At 39.3% G+C, this 24,288-nt stretch overlaps 1 long non-coding RNA gene across 10 annotated transcripts in view; it reads left to right on the plus strand.

The window, feature by feature from the left end:
• LOC106505633 overlaps nt 1–24,288 on the plus strand; it is a 397,602-nt gene that overhangs the window by 295,801 nt on the left and 77,513 nt on the right. For 8 of the 10 annotated variants that reach the window (XR_002337984.1, XR_002337981.1, XR_002337983.1 and 5 more), the window contains one exon: nt 16,365–23,686. This is a non-coding gene — a long non-coding RNA (uncharacterized LOC106505633). The remainder of the gene's footprint in view (nt 1–16,364; nt 23,687–24,288) is intronic. The other 2 variants (XR_002337982.1, XR_002337986.1) reach the window with 2 other exon arrangements.

Below are 24,288 nucleotides of genomic sequence, written 5' to 3' on the forward strand. Positions count from 1 at the left end.
AGCCTCTCCATTACCTGCTCTATTATAGTCATGCTGTCCTCCTTCATAGTATATTTTCCTCTGCCTGGAGTTTTTTCTCCTTTTACCTTTGCATGGCTGTCATTTCTCCTCTTTGTTTAGCTTAAATGAGAAGTTTTCTACATAATTTTTCCATTATTATTCCCTGTTGCTTCATCCCATTCATTTCTTTTGCAGTTCTTGACAGAGTTTGTAATTATTAACTTGTAGTGTTATTTATTGTCTGCTGCTCCCACTAGATGGTAAATTCCAGGACAGCAAGAACCGTAGTTGATTTGCTCATCACACTGTAATAAATATCTACTACTATTATTAAGGGCTCCCTCTTACCAAGCTAGAATATGTGCCAGAAACTGATGTAAGATACATATGAAAATCAATATTATGTATATATATACACATACATATGCATACACATATTCACTCATATATATATATATATATAGATAGATAGATAGATACATGCATGTACATACATTTACATAGCTTCAAACATACACGTGCCCATTTATTCCTCATAAAAACCCTATGAGATAATTTTATAATGTTCAACTTATGCACAGGGAGGTTAGTGAGTTGCCTACAGTGTCACAGTAAGTGAGCAGCTAAACCCACTGTTCCAGAGTCTAGGCTCTTACACTTTGCAGGCTTTTCTCAGAGTATTGCCAGGAACAAAGCAGGTGCTCAGTTAATACTGCAGGATGGATGGACAAGGAGTGAAACAAAATGATGTTATCACTCCTAAAGTAGTGCTGTCAAACAGCTTTTTGAGATGATGGACATTTCTACATCTGTGCTTTCCTATATAGCAGTCATGGGTTTTACATTGCTGCTGAGCATGTGAAATATAGCTAGTTTGACTCAGGAATGGAATTTCTAATTTTATTCAATTGTAATTAATTCAAACTTATATACCTACATGTGGCTACTGACTACTACATTTGATATTAGTCTAAGACTTTTATGAAGTAGTATCACTTTTGATGCCTTGAGGTTTACACATACGGTCTTGATGAATTTAACTCCAAAAATAGAACACATAATTCCCTCCTGAATTTCTTTCCCCCAGTATCTTCCACTACCAGTTTTTCAAACATCCTTCATCCTCCTACTTTATTTCATTCCAGCCTATAGAAAGAAACCTCTTTTCTTATTTGTAGCTCCAGCAAAGTCATTTCCCCACCCCCTCAGCAGTGCCCTAAACAGTCTCAAACATCTAGACCATACTTAAATGGAACATTGGCCCAGGTCCTGGGGAGGGGTGGAGGGAGAATGAGACACAAAGAAAATTAAGCAAGACTCCCTGCTTAATGGGGAAGGAGGTGGTTAGCCTGATAAACTCAAACGTTGTAAGAATTCAGTCCAGAACAAGGAGTGGAAGGAAGGGCTGAGCATCTATCTAGGTATGCAGCCTCAGGGATCCAAACTGAGGTGCTGGACTGTGCACTTAACCAAAATTGCTGCAAAATGGCACTGACTGTATTCATACCTGGGCCAAAGGACTAAATGGATGGAGCCAGGTTTGCTTTCAAAACCAAACTGGTGATGGATATAAAGAAAGTCTTACCGGTGTCTAAAAAAGAGATGACTGACCCAGATAAAGAGAACTGTTGTTACATTTCACCCCAATTGCTTCAGCTGATGGGAGGTGGATCCAGTTCTTGGAACACCACCCTGCATTTCATACAAAGAGAAATAATAAAGATCAGACTGAGATCCAAATATTAAAGAAGAAGAGGAAGAAGAACAAAGTGGTGCACATCCATCATGCAACTTGTGGGCAATTACTACTCCTAGTCTACACAATAATCAATAATTGGGGTAGAGAAAATGCATTTCTTTCCTCCCACCATTTGCATACTTGGAATCTCACTTACATTGTATGTAGGTTAGAGCAAAAAGATGTCCCTTTGTTTGGATTTTGCTTCTTCTGTGGAATCTATTATAAAGCAATGTGCTTTTGTGTGTCAAAGAGCAGAAAGGCTCCACTTCCTCTTTTCAAAAGGATTTGGGCAAAAGTCAACTACTGTATTTATTCCACGCAGCTTTCTTTTTGATTACTAGATGTGTGCTGGTTGTAGATGCCACAAAAAAGCAGTGAATTTTCTCTCGACAAAGCGCTTTCTATCTTAGGCTATGTCTTACGGCATCATGCTTCTGAAAGTGCAATTTTCAGCCAGTCCACTAAATGTCACTCTATGAGTAAATAGCATAAAACATATAGACACACCCAGATGATACCAAAGTGCTTCATTTTTCATCCAGGTCTATCTGTTATGAGTACACAGGTAAAGTAACTGTGTCTTTCATTTCCCCAAAACTTCCTCTATTTCATTCTTTCCAATCAAAGTAGATGGCTGAATGCAAAATCAAATGAGATTTCACATGATGCCTCTCCCACACTTTCCTTATAAACGGCATCACAGATCAGAAACTCAAAATACAAGCAGAAAAGAACAAGATCCGCTGTTCCCTTCTATTCTAGACTGATGGAAATATCACCTAAAAAATTAACTCCTTGATTATAAGTTAACTCCACACTTTCCCAAATATGTTTCTAAGAGCACTAGTTCCATGAATTGATATTACCACAAAGAAAACATTTCATGATGAAATGCCCTAAGCCCATTTGGCCATACAAAACGGTCTGACTTTTTTCACAAAGGTTTTCAGCCTTCATGTGTGCCCTCAATCTCACATCCCTGCTGCCAAATAAGTCCTAATGCAAGCAAGCCTTACACCAAATTCTGCCAAACACACAGATGTGCAATAGTGTATAAGCACAAGAAATGGAAATGCTTGTTGTTCCTGTAAGCTTTGGGAAGTCCCAGCCTGCCTTAAGGTTCTTGCGTAAGCTCCTTGCATAAAATGATTACTCTGCCTGAGACAGGCTAACACCACAGTCTTCTGGTGCCTGGACCAGTGACTATAGGTCAATGTCAAGTGACAGAGCCTTCCATGAAGTGGGGATGGAGGACCTTGAGGATCAAAGAAATTAGGAGACTGGTTCTTGGGTTCCTACGCTTTATTTGTGGAAAGGCAGTAGGGCCATGCAATCATTCTGGCCCATAACATCTCTGAACACCTTTGATTTTAACAATCAAAAAAGCATTTCTTTTGCAATTAACAAACCCTACAGTGTAGATTACAACAGACACATTCGAAAGGTCTGAATAACTACCTCTGACATTAGCTTCTTTCTAAGGTGCTTCAAATGCTAACTTTTCCCTACCGGGTTGGCTAATGGTGGTTTACACATGCTTGTCTTCACATACAAAACATTACCCTGTTTATGTTCAATGCTTACTTAAGTGAATCACCACACTGATCCAATCATGCATGCTTGGGTGAGTTTGGACATCCTCTTGGGAATTCACAGAACTCGTAAACATGGTAAGGGTTCTCACAAGTCCTGCAAAAAGGAAACCTTGACTAAATTGGCAAAAATTCAATTTCTTTGGCCTTGGAAATCTCAGGACACATACATCTGAAGAAAATACTCATTCCACATAATCCAAACTGAATTTTGATTAAGAGCTAATGTTAGATGTCACTCCAGGTTCAGCAATTCTTTACATATGAAGAAATGGATATTCTGGTTCATAGATCATTTTCTTGTGAGTCTAATGTGCAAAGATCCACCCCCTTAGAATCTAATATCCTCTATCTGACATGGTAAAACTGAGTTGGGAAACCAGTAAAATTTACGGTCATGCCACCCCTTTGCAGACCAGATCTCCTGCCTGTAGCCAACCTCTTGAGTTCAGCCTCTTCCAAGTTTAGGCTTTAGCAGCAAACTAGTTGCTCTCAGCCAGGGCCAGCTTTGTAGATGTGATATCTATGCAATTGCATTGGGCCCTGTGCTTAATCTAGTGCTTTCCTCTACCATCTTGAAATTCTTAATAATTTTTGAACAAGGAGCCCTACCTTTTTACTTTGCACTGAGCATCACAAATTGCATGGCCAGTGCTTTCCAGAGCACATAAGCTATCATTGGCATAAGCTTTAAAATCTGTGTAGAGTTCAACCTAAATTGCTACCTAGTCTGAAAGAAAGACCTGGAAGCTCATCTTGGGATATACTGTCCAGTCCTAGGTTGTAAAAAAAAAATTGCCTTATTAAAACTGTAATGGAAACAGAGAAGCTAATTATTACTCTACTAATTTCCCTGAGAAGGGTTTTCAAAACTCCTGAACAATGGGCATGAATTTCCCATTCTCTGACACATAACCCACTTCTATATACTTAACTCCAACACACTGACCAACTAAATGATTGTGAGATCACAAATCACTGGTCACAAACTTACATTATTAAGAATGCTCCAAATATGTCACACTCTTTCATATCATGGCACAAACTATTGGTTTGGTAACAAAGAACCATTTCTATCTTCCTTGTTAACACTTCCCCAAAGAGGCTGGAGAAAAATTGGAGACTTGCTTCTTTCCCGTCCTCTTTTGCAGTGAAGTGTCATCACATGATTCAATTCTGGCCAGTGAGATGGGAAGGGAAGTTTTCATGGAGACTCCTGGAGAAAGTTTTTCCTTTTGTTACTAAAAGGAGAGTTCCACCACAGGAAAAGAGCTTTTCAATTGCCACAGTTTGTCCATCTCCTACTTGGTTTTGTATGGTGCTATAGCAGCCAACTCATGACAAGGAGGTAAAATCATGACTATGAAATGCCAGCAACTAAGATGGTAGAGTAGACAGATGGGACACAGGGTGCTACCATGGAACAAGTGAACCAATACTGGTGACTTTTGATTAAATTACTATTTGTTTAAATATCTGTTATCTTTTTTTTCAACCAAAAATCTTCTTAACACACAATTTTTCCAGTCTGACCCCTTTGGGAGTTCCCGTCGTGGCACAGCAGGAACAAATCCAACTAGGAACCATGCGGTTGCAGGCTCCATCCCGGCCTTGCTCAATGGGTTAAAGATCTGGGGTTGCCATGAGCTGTGGTGTAGGTAGCAGATGCAGCTCAGATCTGGTGTTGCTGTGGCTGTGGCCTAGGCTGGCAGCTGTACCTTCGATTAGACCCCTACCCTGGGAACCTCCATATGCCTCGGGGGTGGCCCTAAAAAAAAGACAAAAAAAAAAAAAGATCCCTTTAACTAAAGGACAAGACTTACATTACCTACTGGGGAAGAGCCAGTTCATTAGCTGTGAAGGGTAACTAAGATCAAGTCTCCAAAGCACTTTGTCCTTCCCTCTAGTTCTTCAAAACTCAACACATTTCCCTTTCCTTATTTGTATAGCTATTACCAAATTACACACATTTTTGTGGCACAGCCTGTGTCTTAGCATGCATTCCAACATCTACCACACAGCCTGACACCAGCAACCCCTCCTGGGAAATTGGTTCAGTTGATACTATGGCATTCTGTCACTTTCTTCAGTGACAAAATTTCATTCTTCAAAAATTTTGTCCTTTTGCAACTGAATTTAAAAACGAAATACCTACCACTTAAGATTTTGATAGGTGATAGCCTTAAAAATTATTTTAAGGAAAATATTATTATATAATAACTGAGGAACGCTAACTATAAAACTGATGGGGTTCTAATAGGGCATGATTGGTCTTGGAAGTGACTGATAGAATCTGCATTCTATCATGTGGTGTACCGTGTGGTGTGGTGGCAAGGCACAGAAGTCAAAGGCAAATGCGGTAGAGCCAAACTAACTTGGACTCAACTTCAGCTCTGTCACTTACTTACTAGATTCCCTTAAGAAAATGTTTTCCTACTGATCCTTGGCTTCCTTATGCTAAAATGAGGTCGGGAGTTCCCATTGCGGTGCAGTGGAAATGAATCTGACTAGGAACCATGAGGTCGTGGGTTAGATCCCTGGTCTCCCTCAGTGGGTTAAGGATCCTGCATTGCCCTGAACTTTGGTGTAGGTCGCAGACATGGCTCGGATCTGATATTGCTGTGGCTGTGGCATAGGCCAGCAGCTACAGCTCCCGTTCGAGCCCTAGCCTGGGAACTTCTGTATGCTGTGGGTGTGGCCCTAAAAAGCAAAAAATAAAAATAAAATAAAATAAGGTGGTCTCTAACTCAGAAAGGTTGTAAGATAATTAAATGAATGAGAGAAGAAAATATAAAGGGCTTAACACAGGGCATACACTTAGTAAGTACTCAATAGATTTTAGTTACTGGTTTTCATTTCAGGTGCTATCTGGGAGTCTCTTCTCAAAAATTCTCAGGGCATTGCTTTCACATCATATCTAGCACTTAGAAGTCATGTGATACATATTTAAAGGAACATTTTAAAAAGGTAAGTAGCACACCTATTAGCAGGGCCACAATCTGGAACACTGACAATACCAAATGCTGGCAAGAATGCAGAGCAACAGGAACTCTCACCCATTGTTGGGAATGAAAAAATGGTAAAGCCCCTTTGGAAGACATTTTGGCAGTTTCTTACAAAACAAAACATGCTCTTACCATGCAATCCAGCAGTCATGCTGCCTGGTATTTACCTAAAGGACTTGAAAACTTATACCACAGGAAATCCTACACGTGGGTGTTTATAGCACTTTATTCATAACTGCCAAAACTTGGAAGCAACAAAGACATCCTTTAGTAGGTAAACAGGGATAAATAAACAGTGCCACAATAGACAATGAAATAGTATTCAGCACTAAAAATAAGTGAGCTATCAAGCCATGAAAAGACATGGAGGAGCATTAAATGCATATTTCCAAGTGAAAGAAGTCAATCTGAGAAGGATAGATGCCGTATGGTTCCTACTCTATGACTTTCTGGAAAAGGCAAAGGCAACAATAAAAATTTTCCTGGTTGCTGGGGTAGTGAGAAGCACAGGAGGGATGAATAGGCAGAATATAGAGGACTGTCAGGACAATGAAAATACTCTGTATACTACTATAATGATGGATACTTGTCATTATATATTTGTCCAAACCTGTGGAATGTACACCACCAAAAGTGAGACTTAAGGTAATCTATGGATTCTGGATGATTAGGACATGTCAATGTAGGTTCATCAATGAAACTAAGTATATTTTCTATTTTGCCTTGTTTCCTTTTTAGAGAACTAACATATCATCTGGTAGGGGGTGTTGATAATGGGGGAGGTTGTGCGTATATAGGGCAAGGAACACATAGGAAATTTTTGTGCTTTCCTCTCAATTTTCCTATTTACCTAAAACTGTTCTAAAAATAAAGTCTTAAAAAAACAAACAAACAAAAACCCAGTGATGGATAATTTCTGAATATCAAACTAATCATCATATCAGACCTAAATAGGATATCAGATCTTGGGGTGTTGGATCCAATGGCCTGATGTTCCTTCACTGTCTAGCTATGTCACCAAAGGCAAGTTAGTTAAAATCAAGTGCCTTAGTTTCCTTAGGTATAACATAGGGATAATAACAGCAGCTTCCCTATAGGATGTGTGCAGGAGTGAATGTGTTCTGTCCAGTGTCGACACTTAGTAGTCAATAACAGCTATTTTTAAAATAAATCCTATGTGAGGCTCTGATGTGCTGGGCTGAATGAAAGTATACACTTTATTAAAATATCTTTTTTGCTGTCTGAGGTTCTTTCTTTCTCTCATTTATGGATACTAGTTGGGTTCATAACCCACTGAGCTGCAATAGGACCTCCCTCTTTCTTTTTTTAATTCAGCTACCATACTTTTTTATTTTTTGAATTATAGATGATTTACAATGTTCTGTCCATTTCTGCTGTACAGTAAAGTGACCCAGTTATACATATATATTTCTTTTTCTCATACTATCTTCCATCATGTTCTATCACAAGTGATTGGATATAGTTCCCTGTGCAGTACAGCAGGGCCTCATTGCTTATCCATTCTAAATGTAATAGTTCTGAGGTCACTTCTAAACCTTGCGACATTCAGCTACACAATGTGATCAGTCTTCCAGATCTTCCACTACCTGTGTTAACTGAAAGTCACCAAGTACAGAATACACACCATGGTCACCTCTTACTTAATAAAGCAAATCAAGTTCCTTTTTTTAAAAATTACTTAATGAATTGTATTACATTTATAGTTGTACAATGATCATTATCACAACCCAATTTTATAGCATTTCCATCCCAAACCCCCAGGCCATCCCCCTCCCCAAACCTGTCTCATTTGGAAACCATAAGTTTTTCAAAGTCTGTGAGTCAGTATCTATTATGCAAAGAAGTTCATTGTGTCCCATTTTCAGATTCCACATATAGTGATAGCATATGATGTTGGTGTCTCACTATCTGACTAACTTCACTTAGCATGATAAATTCTGTGTCCATCCATGTTGCTACAAATGCCATTATTTCTTTCCTTATAATGGCTGAGTAATATTCCATTATGTATATGTACCACATCTTCTTTATCTACTCCTCTGTCAATGGACATTTAGGTTGTTTCCCTGTCTTGGCTATTGTATAGAGTGCTGCAATGAGCATTGGAATACATGTATCTTTTAAGTCATGGTTTTCTCTGGATAGATGCCCAGGAGTGGGATTGCTGGATCAAATGGTAATTCTATTTTTAGTTCTCTAGGAATTTCCATACTATATATATATACACCACAGCCACAGCAATGCCAGATCTAAGCTGCATCTTAGATGAGATTGTTTTAAGTTGTTGGTCTCTTAATTGCAAGTACATCTCCAGTGTCCTGCATTTGTACCCTCCCCTTCTCATGATTTCTGATTTTGATAGCATAATTATGTGTAGATGATTTCCTACATTTACTGTGTATATGCCTTTAGTAGTGATCCTTGTCATTTGCAGTATTTTTGTTTCTAGTTGTGGCCTTTTCTTTTCTGCCTAGAGAAGTTCCTTTAGCATTTGTTGTAAAGCTGGTTTAGTGGTGCTGAATTGTCTTAGCTTTTGCTTGTCTGTAAAGCTTTTGATTTCTCCTTCAAATCTGAATGAAAGCCTTGCTTAGGTAAAGTAATCTTGGTTGGAGGATTTTTCCTTTTATCACTTTTAGTATATGGTGCCACTCCATTGTGGCCTGCAGAATTTCTGCTGAAGAATCTGCCAATAACCTTATCAGGGTTCCCTTGCATGTTATTTGCTTTTTTTTCCCTTAGCTGCTTTCAATATTTTCTCTTGGTCTTTAATTTTGGCCAGTTTGATTAATATGTGCCTCGGGGTATTCCACTTTGGGTGTATTTTATATGGTACTTGCTGTGCTTCCTGGATTTGTGAGTGGTTCCTTTCTCACGTTAGGGAAGTTTTTGGCTATTAACTCTTTGAGTATTTTTTTCTGTCCCTTTCTCTCTCTCTCTTCTCCTTCTGGCACCCCTGTAATACGGATGTTGCATTTAATGTTGTTCCAGAGTTCTCTGATACCCTCATTTCTTTTCAATCTTCTTTCTTTTTTCTGTTCTATATCAGTGATTTCCACTAGTCTGTCCTCACCTCACTTATTCATTCTTCTGCCTCCTGTGTTCTGCTGTTGGTTGCCTCTAATGAATATTTTATTTGTTATTGTATTTTGCATCTCTGCTTGCTTAAGTTTTAAATCTTGTATTTCTTTGCTCAGTGTTTCTTGTAAATTATCAATCTTTTCATCCAGTCTGTTTCCAATGGCCTTTAGACTATCATCAGTCTAAAGTCTTTTTCATGGAGGCTGAGAATCTCCAGATCACTTAGCTGTTTTTCTGAGGTTTTTTCTTTCTCCCTTATCTGAGTTATAGTTCTCCGCCTTTTCAGTTTTATAGGTTTTTGGTGTGGTGTCCTTTTTGCAGACAATAAGAGTTGTAGCCTCTCTTACTTCTGCTGTCTGCCTCCCTTGTGGCTGAAGTTGTAGGCTTCCTGATGGAGACTGGTGCCTGCCCACTGGTATGTGGAGCTGATTCGTATCCCTCTGGTGAGTAGGGCTTTGTCTCTGGGTGAGAACAGAAGTGGCTGTGTGCCTAGGGGGTCTTTAGGCAGTTTCTTTATGCTGGATGGGGCTATGATTGCACCTGGATTGTTGTTTGGCCTGGGACTTCTCATTGCTGATGGGTGGGGCCAGATTTTCCCAAAATTGCCACCTCTAGAGGAACACATGCCAATGAACATTCCCAAGACTTTGCCTCCAATGACCTTCCCCCACAATGTGCCACAGTCACCCTTCCCATCTTCCCAGGATATGCTCCAAGAACTGCAGTCAGGTCCGACCTAAATTTCTGTGGAGTCTCTGCTTTGCTCTGGGTCCTGGGGCACATGAAAGCCTATGTGCACCTTTTAAGAATGGGGTCTCTGTCTCCCCCAGTCCTGTGGAGCTTCTGCACATAAGCCCCACTGGACCTCAATGCCAGATGCTCTGGGGACTCTTTCTCCCAATACCAGATCCCCAGGCATGGGGACCCAATGTGGGGCTCAGAGCTCTCACTCCTGTAGGTGAGTCTTTGTGATAGTTACTTTCCAGTCTGTGGGCTGCCCACTCAGTGGGTATGGGGTTGCTTATATAGCATAATAACCCCTTCTACCATCTTGATGTGGCCTCTTTGTCCACAGGAGTAGGATATCTCTTTTTGAAAGTTTCCAGTCCATTTGGTTGAAGGTTGTTCAGCGTTTGGTTGTAATTTTGTTGTTTTTATGAGAGGAGGTGCACTCCAGTCCTTCTCTCCCACCATCTTAATCCCATCTGCAAATCACTTCCTCTGAGAAAATCACTTCTCACTTGCCAGTTCCTATCTTTTTAGTTCTCTAAAAGCCAAGTGCAAATTGAACCAAGCAAATCATTCCTGGAATACTTTTCTGGTAAATTCAGATGAACCGTGGGCCCGTTCTGCAGTGCCAGAGATGTTGCATATGGTGGCAAAATTGTGTCTACATGTTTCCTAGGAAATTTTAGAGGTTCTTCCTGGCTACCTGTACCTGCAGACATGGTCCTTTAAAGAAAAACTAAAAGGTGGCCAAATGGACATCATTCATGTGTAAGAAGGCAGATCTCCAGTGGATAGATGACAATGGTATGGAGAAGAATTTTATCCTAGTAAAACTGGGCAGAATGAAGTGATGGTAAACAGAATCCTGATACACAAGCAAAGGATGTAAGGCATTTGTTGTGTTTCCCTGTTCAGCAGCCATGCCTTCCTTCTTCTTTTTTTTTTTTTTCTTTTTTAAGGGCCTTACCCATGGGATATGGAAGTTCCCAAGCTAGGCGTCAAGTTTGAGCTATAGCTGCCAGCCTACAACACAGCTACAGCAAATCAGGATCCAAGCCATGTCTGCAACCACAGCTCACAGCAACGCCAGATCCCTAACCCACGAGTGGGGCCAGGGATTGAACCAGCATCCTCACAGATACTAGTCAGGTTCATTACCATTGAAACACAGTAGAATTCCACATGCCTTCCTTCTTTTGATAGCAATGCCTCAGTTTCCTTTGAAGAATCTTCTAGCCCTTATAGTTTAAGGGCCTGATAGGCTTGGGAGGAACAAATGATTCAGATCCAGCCAAAGAGAACTTTCAGAGCTTTTAATGAAATACTTTAGAAAGTCATGCTCTTTTTATCCAGATGCCAGGCTGGCAGGATATGAGCCCAGAGCTGATAGAGTCCCTCACAGAGGTGAGTCTTCTTGAGAATAAAACCAACACAGAGAAGCTAGAGTGAGAAGAGGAGGAGATGTGGTTTTGCTGGGTCATTGGTCGAGAATCAAGATCTAGCCAGCCATGAATTCTCTGGACTTTTCAGTTCGGAGAGCCAGGAAATTCCCTTTTCATCTAGACAAGTTTCAGTTAGTTTCTGTCACTTGCAACTGAAAAAAGACTGACTCATTACTGAGGTGAAAGGGGAAATCACATCTACAGATAACATGTTGTATCTCTTCCTCTACCATCAAGTATCTTGGATTTGATCTTTACATTGCTCTCTGGTGGCCATATTTTCCCAACCACTTCCTGACAAAATCAGCCTATGGGCTCAGACAAGTAAAATTTTACCAATAGAACAGATCAGAATGTTTGAAAATCAGAGCTACTCTGAAAACCTGCAACATGTGGAGAAAACACACATTCTAATCATAGTAATCACATGGTTTTGTTCTCCTAGTGAACTTTGGAGGCATGTATTTCTAACTCACATTCCCTGATTTAGTAATCAGGCTAAAAATACCTTTTCTACACTCTCTGGGTGAAGATTGAAACACATTGCTGAAAGCCATTGCACCATGTATCTGCAATAAACTCTAAGCTGGTTAGTCAATATTTGGACACTGTGGAGAGAATCCCAGGGGAGAATTTAGCCTACATACTCTTCCTGCCACCTTGTACATTGGGAGTGACCCATTTCATTAACTTGGTTCCACAGTATCTCAGTAAATATTTTGCCATGCAAGGCTAACACATCTTATATGTAGAAAGGTTCTCCCTAGAATCTGTGCCAACTCAAGTTTGTTCACTTTAGACCTGTGGTCTATGCATGATACATGATCATTTCAGAGATGATCCATTTCTAATTATTACAGATTGGCAGTTGGCAAGGGGTTCCTAACACTGTGATTCCTGGTATGATTGATGGAATCATTATTTTGCTTTTGAAATCCAGAGGCTCTCCCTGTATTTAGCCCTTACTGCACAGCAGGCATAATGCCAAACATTTTGCATGCAGTCACCAATTAAATATTTATACAACTCCAGGACATAGGGTCTGTTGATGTCTCCAATTAACAGATGAGGAAATTGAGGCTCAGAAAAAGTTAGGCAAAATTCCCAAGATGATATACTTAGTAAATGTTGGAACTGGAACTAAATTCTAGGGCCATCCCTTCTACTTCCAATAATTCATGGTCTTTAATGCCTACTATAGTCAGACTCTTACCAGAATGTTGGTATTTTATCTGCGAACATCAGTTCTCATTTTTATAATTTGAAAATATTTAAGAAGAGAATGTGAAGATAATTGATAAGCACAAGTGTAGCAGGCACGCACAACAGTAAGTGTAACTTAGATCCTTCCCTGGGCCAGGCACTAGGCTTTGGGAATACAACAGAAGATGAGAGAGACATGAGCTCATGAAGCAGCATAGAGTGGCAATGAGAAAGGGAGGCTAGTATCTTCCTGGGGGAAGCTGAGGGTTAGGAAGTCAGATACTTCTATTCTGGCATCCACTCTGCTCTGCCGCCAGATGGCTATGGGCACTTGGCAGAACAATATGCCCTTTGGGAGCTCAGTGTCCTAATCAATGAAAGAGTAAGGCTGGGCTAGATGATCTCCAAAACCTCTTCCAGCCCTGGCATCTGTGGAGCCTCAGGCTCACTTCCTGGGTCCCTGAAGGGACATAAAAATAGGCAGATTCATGCTAAAGCATGATTCTCAAATTTAGCGAACATCGGTAAAATCTGGAGATCTTGTTAAAGTAAGATTTCCAAACCAACAGCCATAGGGTTCCTTCCAGAAGCTCCAGGATGGGGGCCCCTAGATCTGCATTTTTAATAAATCTCCCAAGGGATTTTGATAGATGAATTATGATTTGAAACACTGGTATTCAAAGCACTGGCAATACTTGGGCACTTATCAGAAATGCAGATCTTGGATCCCACCCAAGATCCACTGAATCAGAACCTGAATGTTTCCAAGGTCCCCAGGTCACACTCATATTAAGGGGCTAACCTGGTTAATCTTGATATTGTGTTCAATCTTGATGCCAATAAAACTGCAGTATACCCTTACCTATTTGTTATTAGTTTAATTTCTCTTGTAGTGGATTTTATTTTCCTTTTTTAGGCTGCACCTGCGGCAGATGGAAGTTCCCAGAGGAGGGGTCAAATCGGAGCTGCAGCCATTGGCTTGTGGCACAGCTATGGCAACATCAGATCTGAGCTGCATTTGCAACCTATATCACTGCTCACAGCAGTGCCAGATCCTTAACCCAGTGAGTAGGGCTAGAGATTAAACCCACATATTCACAGATACTATGTCGGTTCTTAACCAGCTGAAGCACAACAGGAACTCCTGCAGAGTATTTTTTTAACCAGGAGAGATCTGCAATTATATCATCTGGAAGAGTGTTTTTCAAGTAAGTTTTAGCAGAGGCTTAGGCTTGAGTCCTTCAGAGCCATCAGGGAGGAGGGATTATGTGAGGCAACCTGGAATGAGCTGGCCTCCAGGCTACAAAATTAGTTCAAACAGAGCTGCCCTACTTTGATCAATTTTAGAAATTGGGATAATAATTTGGTTTTCTTTGAAAAGAAGGTTTTGCTGCTTTAAGTTTCTTCCCCACCAACATCACACTCCCCAGTGCCCCTCCATATCACTGGTACCTTCCCCATGTTACCCAAGACATGGGTTTAGGGAGTGAAGCTGGCTCTATTTTCCTATATGCTTCCCTTGGGGGCTGAGACTTGACCTTCAAAATGTCAAAACATGCTCCTGTTCCCAGGAGGGCTGTAAAGTCACTTTCCTATCCTACTTGAATATACAATGGCCATGAAAGACACTAATGTGGAAAATTCTGACTTTGGCTCACATGCCATCCCTAGTTTGTCTTCTAACTAAAGCTCCATGTTTCTTTTCTTATAATCCAAAAACGTTCCCACCAGTCAATGGGAATTTGATCTTGAAGGTAAACACAAGCAGTCCAGATCTTTCTTTAGACCAATATTTGCAGTACATCTGCACTGATTAGCATCACAGGGTGGCTCTAGAGTTAGGGAGTCTCAGAATTCACCTAATAAAGAAGTCACAAGCAGCCCAGGAGAGAAGATAACTTTAGTTTCATTAACATCTAATGAGTGGATCTCAGTCATGGTGCACATAATAATCTCCCCAGAAGCTTTGAAAAATCTTGATGCTTAGCCCACACCCCAACAAATGATATCAGAATTTATGAGATTGTGTCTCAGGCTTTTGTGGGACCCTAGATGATTCTAATGTGTAGCTGAACTGGGGATCCACTGACCAGTGCACTAGATGTGGGAGCCCTGGAGATGCAGTCCTATAAGACACATGCCCGCTGGCCCTCTTCCTCCCTCTCTTGGTCACCCTCTCCTGCACCCAGAAGGTCATTCATTCACTTAGAAGTTATATGTTGGAAATCCATGATATAGTCATTTGGAAATGATTGGCCAATGGGGATCTGCTGTATAGAGAACTCTGTACAGTATTCTATGATAATCTAGTGGGAAAAGGATCAGAGAGAATGGGTATGTGTATATGTATGACTTGGTTGTACAGCAGAAATTATCACAGCCTTGTAAATCAACTATACTTCAATAAAATTTTTAAAAAATCCTGTCTTTTTGAAGCTAAAAGTACTACAAACAAAACTGAATTTAAATTTCAGGTGTGGAGTTCTCTCTGTGGCACAATGCATTAAGAACCTGACTGCAGTAGCATGCGTCACTATGGAGGTATGGGATCAAACCCCAGCCTAGTCCAGTGGGTTAAAGGATCCAGCGTTGTCACAGTTGTGGTGTAGGCTGCATTTGCATCTCAGATTCAGTCTCTGGCCTGGGCACTTCCATATGCTGTGGATGTGGCCCTCAAAATTCTGTTTTTCAGATGTGAATAGGTACTATAAAGAAGACAGAATAAGATGTTAGTGCAATGTATCGACACAGGCTCTCCAAGAAGGTGAAATTTGCATTCTGGGATAACACCTGAATTGGAGTAATGTCAGAACTATAGGATGATCTGAGGAAGAAGCTCTTAAACAGAAGGAATAGTAAGCACACAGCCCACCCTCATGGGAGGAAACATGCTTGGTAAATGGAAAGGACAGATAAGTGTAAGGGAGCCTGCAGCAAAGTGAATGAGGAATGAAGTTAAAGGAGATGAGATCAGAGTGGGCCAAGAAGGAGTTGGTGTTGGTCTTTATAAGCCATAAAAAAAGAGAGTAGAAGAGATAATTTGACAAATAACTTGAACAGTGAGAAAATATCTATACAAAAGGCTATAGCAATCACATGAATGATAGCCTTTACTTTAACATAAGGTTTCTACATTTTATTTTACTTTAGTTTTGGTTTATGGCAAGGAGGAGGAGCAGAACTGGTTCTGTTCCCTGGAGACAGATACCAGAATTACCCAAGAAAGGGCTGCCCTCAAGCAGGATGGCACACTTTGTCCTCTTTACCACAAATGCACTTCTCTTACATTCTCTGAGGGCTGTGAGCCCTACACTTAGTGAGTGACTACTCATCACAAGGGTAGACTGTATCCCCTGTCTACCCAACAATGTTCACACTCAGCATTTTCAGGTCTATATCTTCAGTCTAGTTCATTCACCCTAAACTTCAAACTCCTATACTCTCTAAACAGCTCTATCAGGTTCTCCCACAGCACCTCAAACAGAGCATAGCCAACTCAGAACTCATTTTTATTTAAAAACTGACTGGTATCTCCTCTATAATGTCTCTGTAGGTTGATATCAGTGGATGGTGGAGGCTGGATTACCTCATGGTTTCTTCACATACATATCTGCTGCATGGCTGGAATACAGAAGAGCTAGAAGCTAAGGCAGGTCTGTCTATCCTCTTGTGTCTAACCTGGGCTTCGCCACAGCATAGTGGTCTTGGGGTTGTTGAACTTTGTATATGGCTGCTGGCTTCTCCCTTAAGGAGTGTTCCAAGAGGCAGGAAGGAAAAGCTGCCTATCTATTAAGACCTGGGCCTGAAAATAGAAACAGTGTCCCTTCTTCCATATGTTCCTGCTCAAAAAAATTTCTGAGCTCACACAGATTCAAGGGGAGGAGTCACAGACTTGCCTCTCAATGGGAGGAATGCTGATAAATTTGTGGCCATGTTTTGTCCACCGCAAAATGTGAAGCATACACATACACACAGAGTATGTATACCAGGTCTGGATATAATCTTTCAGATAGAATCTACAGTCATAGCAACTAAATGCTACCTTCATTATCTTATAGGGATGTCCTGCAATCTTTTCATGTACGTAGTGGAAGATAGCACCTGGCAAGTGTTAGGTGAAAACAGTGAAGAGTGACCAATAGAAGCAATGAAAAGAATCATTAACTTCCCTGTCAGAGGCATGAGTCATCCTCCATCTGTTGAGCACAGGAGGATTGCAGGAAGTTGCTCATGATCCTACCAAGGCAATCATTGTGAGCTCAAATAGAGAGAGGGTGGCCAGGAAGACTCATCTCATGGCACCTGCAGGGGGTCCTGGGTGCTTTTGTGTAAAATGTGGCACCAACTTCAGGAACAGGATATGCCAGTGTGACAGTGAGTCAGCAAGTGAAACCAGGGCTGCTCAAGTTGTGACGTCTGCAAAAGCTAGGAGAAAAGAAATTATCCCAGTGTCCCATTCCCCCCAAAGGAAGAGCAAAGTTTCATCTCAGGATGTTCACAGGGAGGGGGAAAAACAGCTATTTTCATATAAAAGTATTATTGGATTCTTTTAAGGATAAGGATAGACCCACAATTTTTCTTGAATTATATTGAGAGGAAAAAGTGAAAATAAGCCAAGCTAAGAAAGTAATATATTAGATTTGAAAGTAATTTATTATGACCAAGTTGGGTTTATCCCAAGTATGTAAAGTTACTAGACATTACAAAACCTTACTGATGCCATTCCCCCATGAACATATTGTGGTAGCTGGTCTCTAAAGATGGTCTCTTGGAATCTTGTATAGTCCCTCTAGCACTGACTCTGGCCTGCGATTTACTTTAACCAACTGAAGAGGGCAAAAGTGATGCCATGCCAATTTCAGGAATATGCCTTAAGAATGCCTGGCTGCTCCAGCTTTACCCTTTGGGCCACCATGTAATAAATCAACTACCCAGAGATCTTATAAAGGGTACATGTGGAGGCCACACGGAGAGAAGCCCTGAGACTATGTGGGGGGAGACAGGACCAGCCGTCCTGGCATCCCAGCTGCACTGGGACTTCAAATCACCTCCTAGGAGATGCCATCTAGGATGTTTCAACTTCCAGGCTGAGCTTCCAGATGAATTCAGTACTGGATAACATCTCACTGCAAGGGCATGAGAGTGTCCAAACAAGAATGGCAGAGGAGCCACATTGCTGAACCCTCTCAACACACAAAATTGTAAGAGATAATAAAATAGTAGTCTTTTTTTTGGGGGGGGGGTACCTGCAGCATGCGGAATTTCTTGGGCTAAGGGTCAAACTTGCATTGCAGTTGCAACCTGCACGACAGCTGCAGCCACGCTGGATATTTAACCCACTGAGCCACAAGGGAGCTTCCTAAAATGTTAGTCTTTTAATCCACTAAATACTGGCATGGTTTGTTATGAAATAATAGACAAAAGAGAAAATTCTAAGATTATCTTAAAAAATGCAGAAGTGCAGAAAAACCACTTGAAAAAAATTGTACATTCATTCATGAAAAAAAAAAAAAAGATAACCTCACAGCAAACCAGGAATAGAAGGGACCTAACTTCCTTAATTTGATAATAGAAATCTACAAAAAAAATTCAGTGATCATACTTGAAGATGTAGTCTCGCTTTGAGAACAAAAAAAGACAAACTTGCCCACTATTAAACTTCTAATCGGAATTACACTGAAGGTTTCAGTCAGTGCAGTGAGGCAAAAAAAATAAAAAGCATGGGAACTAGAAAGGAAGCAAGAAATTTGTCACTTAAAAATGATATGATTTTATGACACCAAAAAAAACCTACAGATATATTTTTTACAAATATATAATGAGAAAATTAAAACATGTTTTCTAGATTTAATATTAATATGAAAAAATCAATTGTACTACTACATATACCAGCAAACAAAAATGAAAACTGGTAAAAATAGCATTCATGATAGCATCCAAATACAGAAGAATAAAGGAGTTAAGACTTCTACTGAATAAATTATAAAATAGAACCAATGGACAGTTAAAAGATGTAAATAAATGGTCATAGATTTAAAGCCTCAAAATTGTAAAGATATAAATTCTCCTCCAATATAATCCCAACCAAATGGTCAAAATTTTTAACATATGATAAGCTGAGTATCAAATAACTATGGAACTGAAAAGGATGAATAAGATGAATAAGAGCCAAGAAAAACAGCAACAATTTGGGAGGCATGCCCCACCAGGGATCAAGGATTACTATGATGTGAGAATTAACTAGATCAGGGATAGGCAAACAGACCAGTCAAACAAGATAGCAAACCCACAAACAGACTTATGCATATAATATGGGTATTTACTGTATGACAGAGGTATCACAGTGCTTTGGTAGGGGAAGGACAGATTTCAATAACTATTGAAGGACAATTTGGGTTGCCATATTTTTTTTAAAAAGAAAAAACAATACCACACCTAACATCACATAGACAATGATTCCATTAGTTTATAATCCAAATAGGAGAGGATAAACTATAAAACTTATAAAATAATGCAGAAAGAATATTTTCATGAGTGCAAAGTAGATAAAAAAAGGATGCCTTAAACAAAATACAAGCAACCAGAAGGAAAATATTGTCTATTTCATTACATTAAAAAAACTGCTTATTAAAACATACAATTAAAAGATTAAAAAGAAAAAGCATGGATTAGGAAATACATATAACCAACCAGGAACTTATTTTCAAAATATAGAAGAACTCTCCCAGGACAGTGAAACAAAAATAGCCAATGTAATATAAAAACACCTGCAAAAGTTTCGTTTTTTTGCTTTAAAAAAGCTAAAATTCAAATGACCAATAAATATATGAGAAGGCATTCAATCTCATTAATAATCTGACATACACAAAAAACCAAAATGAAATACTATTACCTGAATACCAGATTCACAAAAACTCTTATGTTCTGAAAATGCCTAATGTTGGGAGAGTGTATAATATTGGGAATCCTCGTGCCCAGCTAGTGTGAAAAATATAATCACTTATTTTGTCATTGTGTACTCAAATCAAAGATATATCTACCCTATGATTCAACCATTTCAATCTTAAGTATATATCTTAGAGAAATTGATATGTATATGCACAAGAATTACTGAAAACTCTTTGTATTAGTGCAAATCTTGGATGAACATGCTGAGTAGAATGGATAAATTATGATATAGTCATACAATCATATGCCCTGCCCCACTGTAAATGAACTATGTGGATAAACCTTGCAAATGTACAGAGAATCAAAGAAGTCAGGCACGAAAATATGATTCTATTTTTATAAAAGTTCAAAAACAGACATTTTGGAATATTCATCCATATTCACTAAAACTAAGTAGAAAAAAATAGCAATCACAATGGTGGTTATTTCCAAGGGAGCCTGAACAACTGTGATAGGGAGGGGGCTCATGGGCTGCAGGCAATGATCTTTTCCTGGCCCAAGGTGGTAGTTAAATCAGTGTTCTCTTTTCTTTTTTTTTTTTATTGTGATATAGATATACCATAAAATGTACCATTTTAACCATTGTTAACTGTACAGATCTGTGGTCTTAGCTATACTCATATTATTCTCCAACCACTGCTATTCATTTCTTACAATTATTCAACTAATGGTAAAAAAGTTTTATATATTTTTCTGCACATTCATTATATATCTCACAAGAAATTAAGCCAAAATATTACCAACTCAGGGGGCATGTATGTGAAGGTTTGGTTACAGAGGTATTAACCATAATATTGTTTGTAATAGGAAAAAAATCTGAACCACTGAACCACTGGTTTGGATTACAAGAAAGGATGGATCAAATCCATCATCACATAGAGAGCCACAGAAGGGAGTTCACGCAGCCTCTAGAAATGATATCATAGAAGAATATCTCATGGCATCTAAAGACAATTGAGGATCACAGTAATGTGGGAAAAGATACAGTACATTATGTAAAAATATTCCAATGCCTTAAAATAAACTACAAATATTTATACAAGGAAAAAGACTGGGAGAAATATAAGATTAACTCTGTATTTGGGTGATGATTTTAAGAGTAATTTTTGTTTTCTTTGTTTTGCTCACTTGTATAGTTTCAGTATTGAGCAATGAAGATGGATTATTTTTAAGGAAATAAACAGGAGATAATATATTTTATTGGAAAACAACAACAACAACATCCTAGAGATCTCAAAAAAAGGGAAAAAGAACCCTAGTATTGATTAGGCAATAAGTATGTTAAGAAAATAGCTGGAATCCTACCAGTTCCTATTTATCCATTTGAATATAATTTTTCTCTGTCAGTTACCTTCTTTCTACCTGGTTATCATTGTTTCCAGAGCCCTAGTTCTGATAGTAAAATCAAAATCTAGCTGTGTGCTTTGGAAGCAATAGGACAGGTAGGGGTGTGTGTGTGTATGTGTGTGTGTGATCCTATACAACAGCCTGCCCTAATTGAAAGGAAGTGAAAAGCTCCAAATGTTGCAGGGATGGCTGATAGATCATCCTTCAGTTCTAATCCATCTGGTCTACTGCCTCTTACAGAAACCAAAAGAGGAAAAATGAGGTGTATATGACATAGGAAATGAGGGCAATCATTTGGATGATATAGTACCACCTGCCCATAAAATGTGTGAGTTGGGATGGGCAGCAAAATATAGGGCACCAGTTACAGCGTTCGGATCTGACTTCACACTGGGTAGGTAGGTACCTGAAAACATCAAACAATGAGTGAGTGCAGAGGACTCCACAGTCAACACACAAAGATTCCCAGGAACTGGGGTGGGTTCACCCTATGCATCCCTGTTAGCTGATCAGAATGAAATGTCCTGAGTGATAAGTTGTGGCATAGTTTCCCCACATTATTGATGCCCTCAGACTTTGGGGCAATGGCTTCCCTCCCATCTGAGCCAGTTCTTCCTAAATTTACAGAAAAATTCAAAGAATATTTTATGGCAGGCAAAGAAAGTAAAAAAATCATGAAATGATGAAAGATGTTAATGATCCATTATGGATATGTATGGCATGCAACTATAATAATTTTAATTATATATGTCTATAGGTATCATGACATATGGGAAAGTACTGGAGCTACTATAGATCAGCTTCACATTGAAAAAAAAGAAGAGTTTGCAGTGGGTAGCGGGGTGGCAGTGAGCTGCAGATGGGGGTAGAGGTTTTAGTACTATTTTTCAATGGAAGTTGGACTACTGGTAATAGATGTGGTGTAAAATAAGGGTCAAATGAATTTGGGGAAACTTAAGTTTAGTAAAAGTATACATGGTTTCAGGAATTCCTAGGGTCTTTAATTAATTAAAATGCATTGTGGCCCTGCTAAGCATGTATATCTACTACGCAAGTAAAACAATGCGGAGTTATTGTGCAAAATTTTGTGACACAGAATATCATATAAGGAACATACTTCGGGAATTTTTTTAGTAAAGGAATCCTTCTTTTGCTGTTTTATTTACTCAGGAGAGACAACATGCTTTTTTTTTTTTTTTTTTTTTTTGCATGGACTTCACCCAGTATGCGATAGGGAAGGGCTCTGTCTCCACACAATGCTTCAATACTTCCTTCTCTGATGTCCTCACCCTGGCTTTTCTCTGTATTGATGGCTAGTGATAAACCGGATAAAGCTCAAACTACTAACAAGTATCAGGGGTTTTCATCAACCAGACTAAGTCCATAGATTTTGCAAAATGACCTCCCAGAACTCAGAGGTAATCCATTGCTGGAACTGTTAATACATGGCCAGAGAGTGCACTTTGTCTTTGTTTCCCATGTATTTTCTCTCCCAGAAGAAAAAACAAATAGCTCAAAAAAAAAAATAAATAGAGGAGTGTGTAGAAATATCTTAAAAATGGCATCTTTGCAACTTTGCCAAATAAACGAAGAATGAAGGAATAATTTATCTATGTACACGTACATGCTTGCCACGTAAAACTGTCATTGTCTATGGCACTCTTGATTTTCTTTGAAAATAATAGGATATAAATATTCAGTCAGAAGGATTGTCATATAGATGGAATTAAGTTCTAATAAGGACTAAGTTAAGAACATGGCTAAGAAATACAGAGTCTTCATAACTTCACTTTTTTCTAAACTTCCAATTACCCTCCCCTCTCTTTTTTGGCAGCAGCAGAAACCCTAGCCATAGGAGCAAAATTCAAATGAAGTCTGCACGCCAAAAGAAATAGAACTTAGCGTTTACTCTCTGCTCCTGCTTCCACTTGGAAGGTGTCTTTTCCCTAAAAAACATTTATAAGGATATAAAAGTGGCTTTCTATTTTTGGCCAGGAGAAGAAAATGAAAAACAATGGATTAAAAAAAATATTAACTTTTCCAGACGAAATAATGTGCGATTTTTTGCGGTTTTTCCAACTTTTGAAACCGAGTCTGGTAAAATGCTTAATTCATTCAGCCAGTGAATCACCTTTCCTTTGAGGGAATATTAATGCCAAGCTAAAATTTCTCCGTATGAGGAAGGAAAAATATATAAAGCAGCAAAGCTGGGAGTAGATTGGAAAATTCAGTCAATTCTGTCTCTACCTCATTAATTCTGCCCTCATCATTTGGAGGTCCTGTGGGCAGTAGCAGTGCATCATTGAAATGGTACCTTCAGGTGTTTCACTGAGACATAATTAAAATTGATGCTGTCATCTGGTGTTTCCTTGTGCCATTTGTCTAACTCCTTGCAAATGGCAAAACAGAGCTCTTCATTATGATTTTGTTTCTCTTTAAGAAACTGCCTGAGATTTCCTTGAAATGCTCTGGAAAACACTTTAGCCAACTGGAAGACAACTTAGGGGTCACCAAGTTCTCTTCAGGGATTTCCTTGGCAATATAGCCAATGAGCACATTTGAATGGACTGGCTATAACAGGTAAGCCAGTATTTAAGACATTCTACTTCATAGTGGAACAGCACTAATGATTTTTTTTTTAATCTTGTATTTATTTATTCCCTCAAAACATGTGTTACTAGGCTCATACTATGAACTTCCCTTTGGAAAGAGGCTATGACAGATGACAAATTGCATCCCATAGTGGAGCTCAGAGTCTAGCAGCAAGGCAGATATCTAACTAGTAATTAACAATCGCATGTGAATGCCAAATTGAAAGGAAGGAAATGATGCTGCGGATTTAACCTAGGGGTCAGGAAGGCAACCCTCCCCAAGGAAGCAAATTCAAGAAACCTCCTAAAGGATGCTGAGGGAGAATGGGGTGGAAGAGGGTACCAAGCTGAGGGAGAGTATGAGCTGATCATCGGAAATAAAAGAGCTACTACACACGCACTTCCCGTCTTTCCTATTTTGGTCCAAGATTTGCCTTTGGTTTTACAAAGGGTAAGACCATTTACTCCTTATAGAAGATTATTATTAAGATTCTGTTTTCTACAGTATTCATGTCTTCTGTGTTTCCTTAGAATATGATGATCTTGTGTTTCTTTAGGAAACACAAGAGCTACTATTTGCTGAACCTTCAC

The sequence above is a fragment of the Sus scrofa genome, chromosome 13 (assembly GCF_000003025.6).
Source record: "Sus scrofa isolate TJ Tabasco breed Duroc chromosome 13, Sscrofa11.1, whole genome shotgun sequence".
Taxonomy (NCBI): Eukaryota; Metazoa; Chordata; class Mammalia; order Artiodactyla; family Suidae; genus Sus; species Sus scrofa.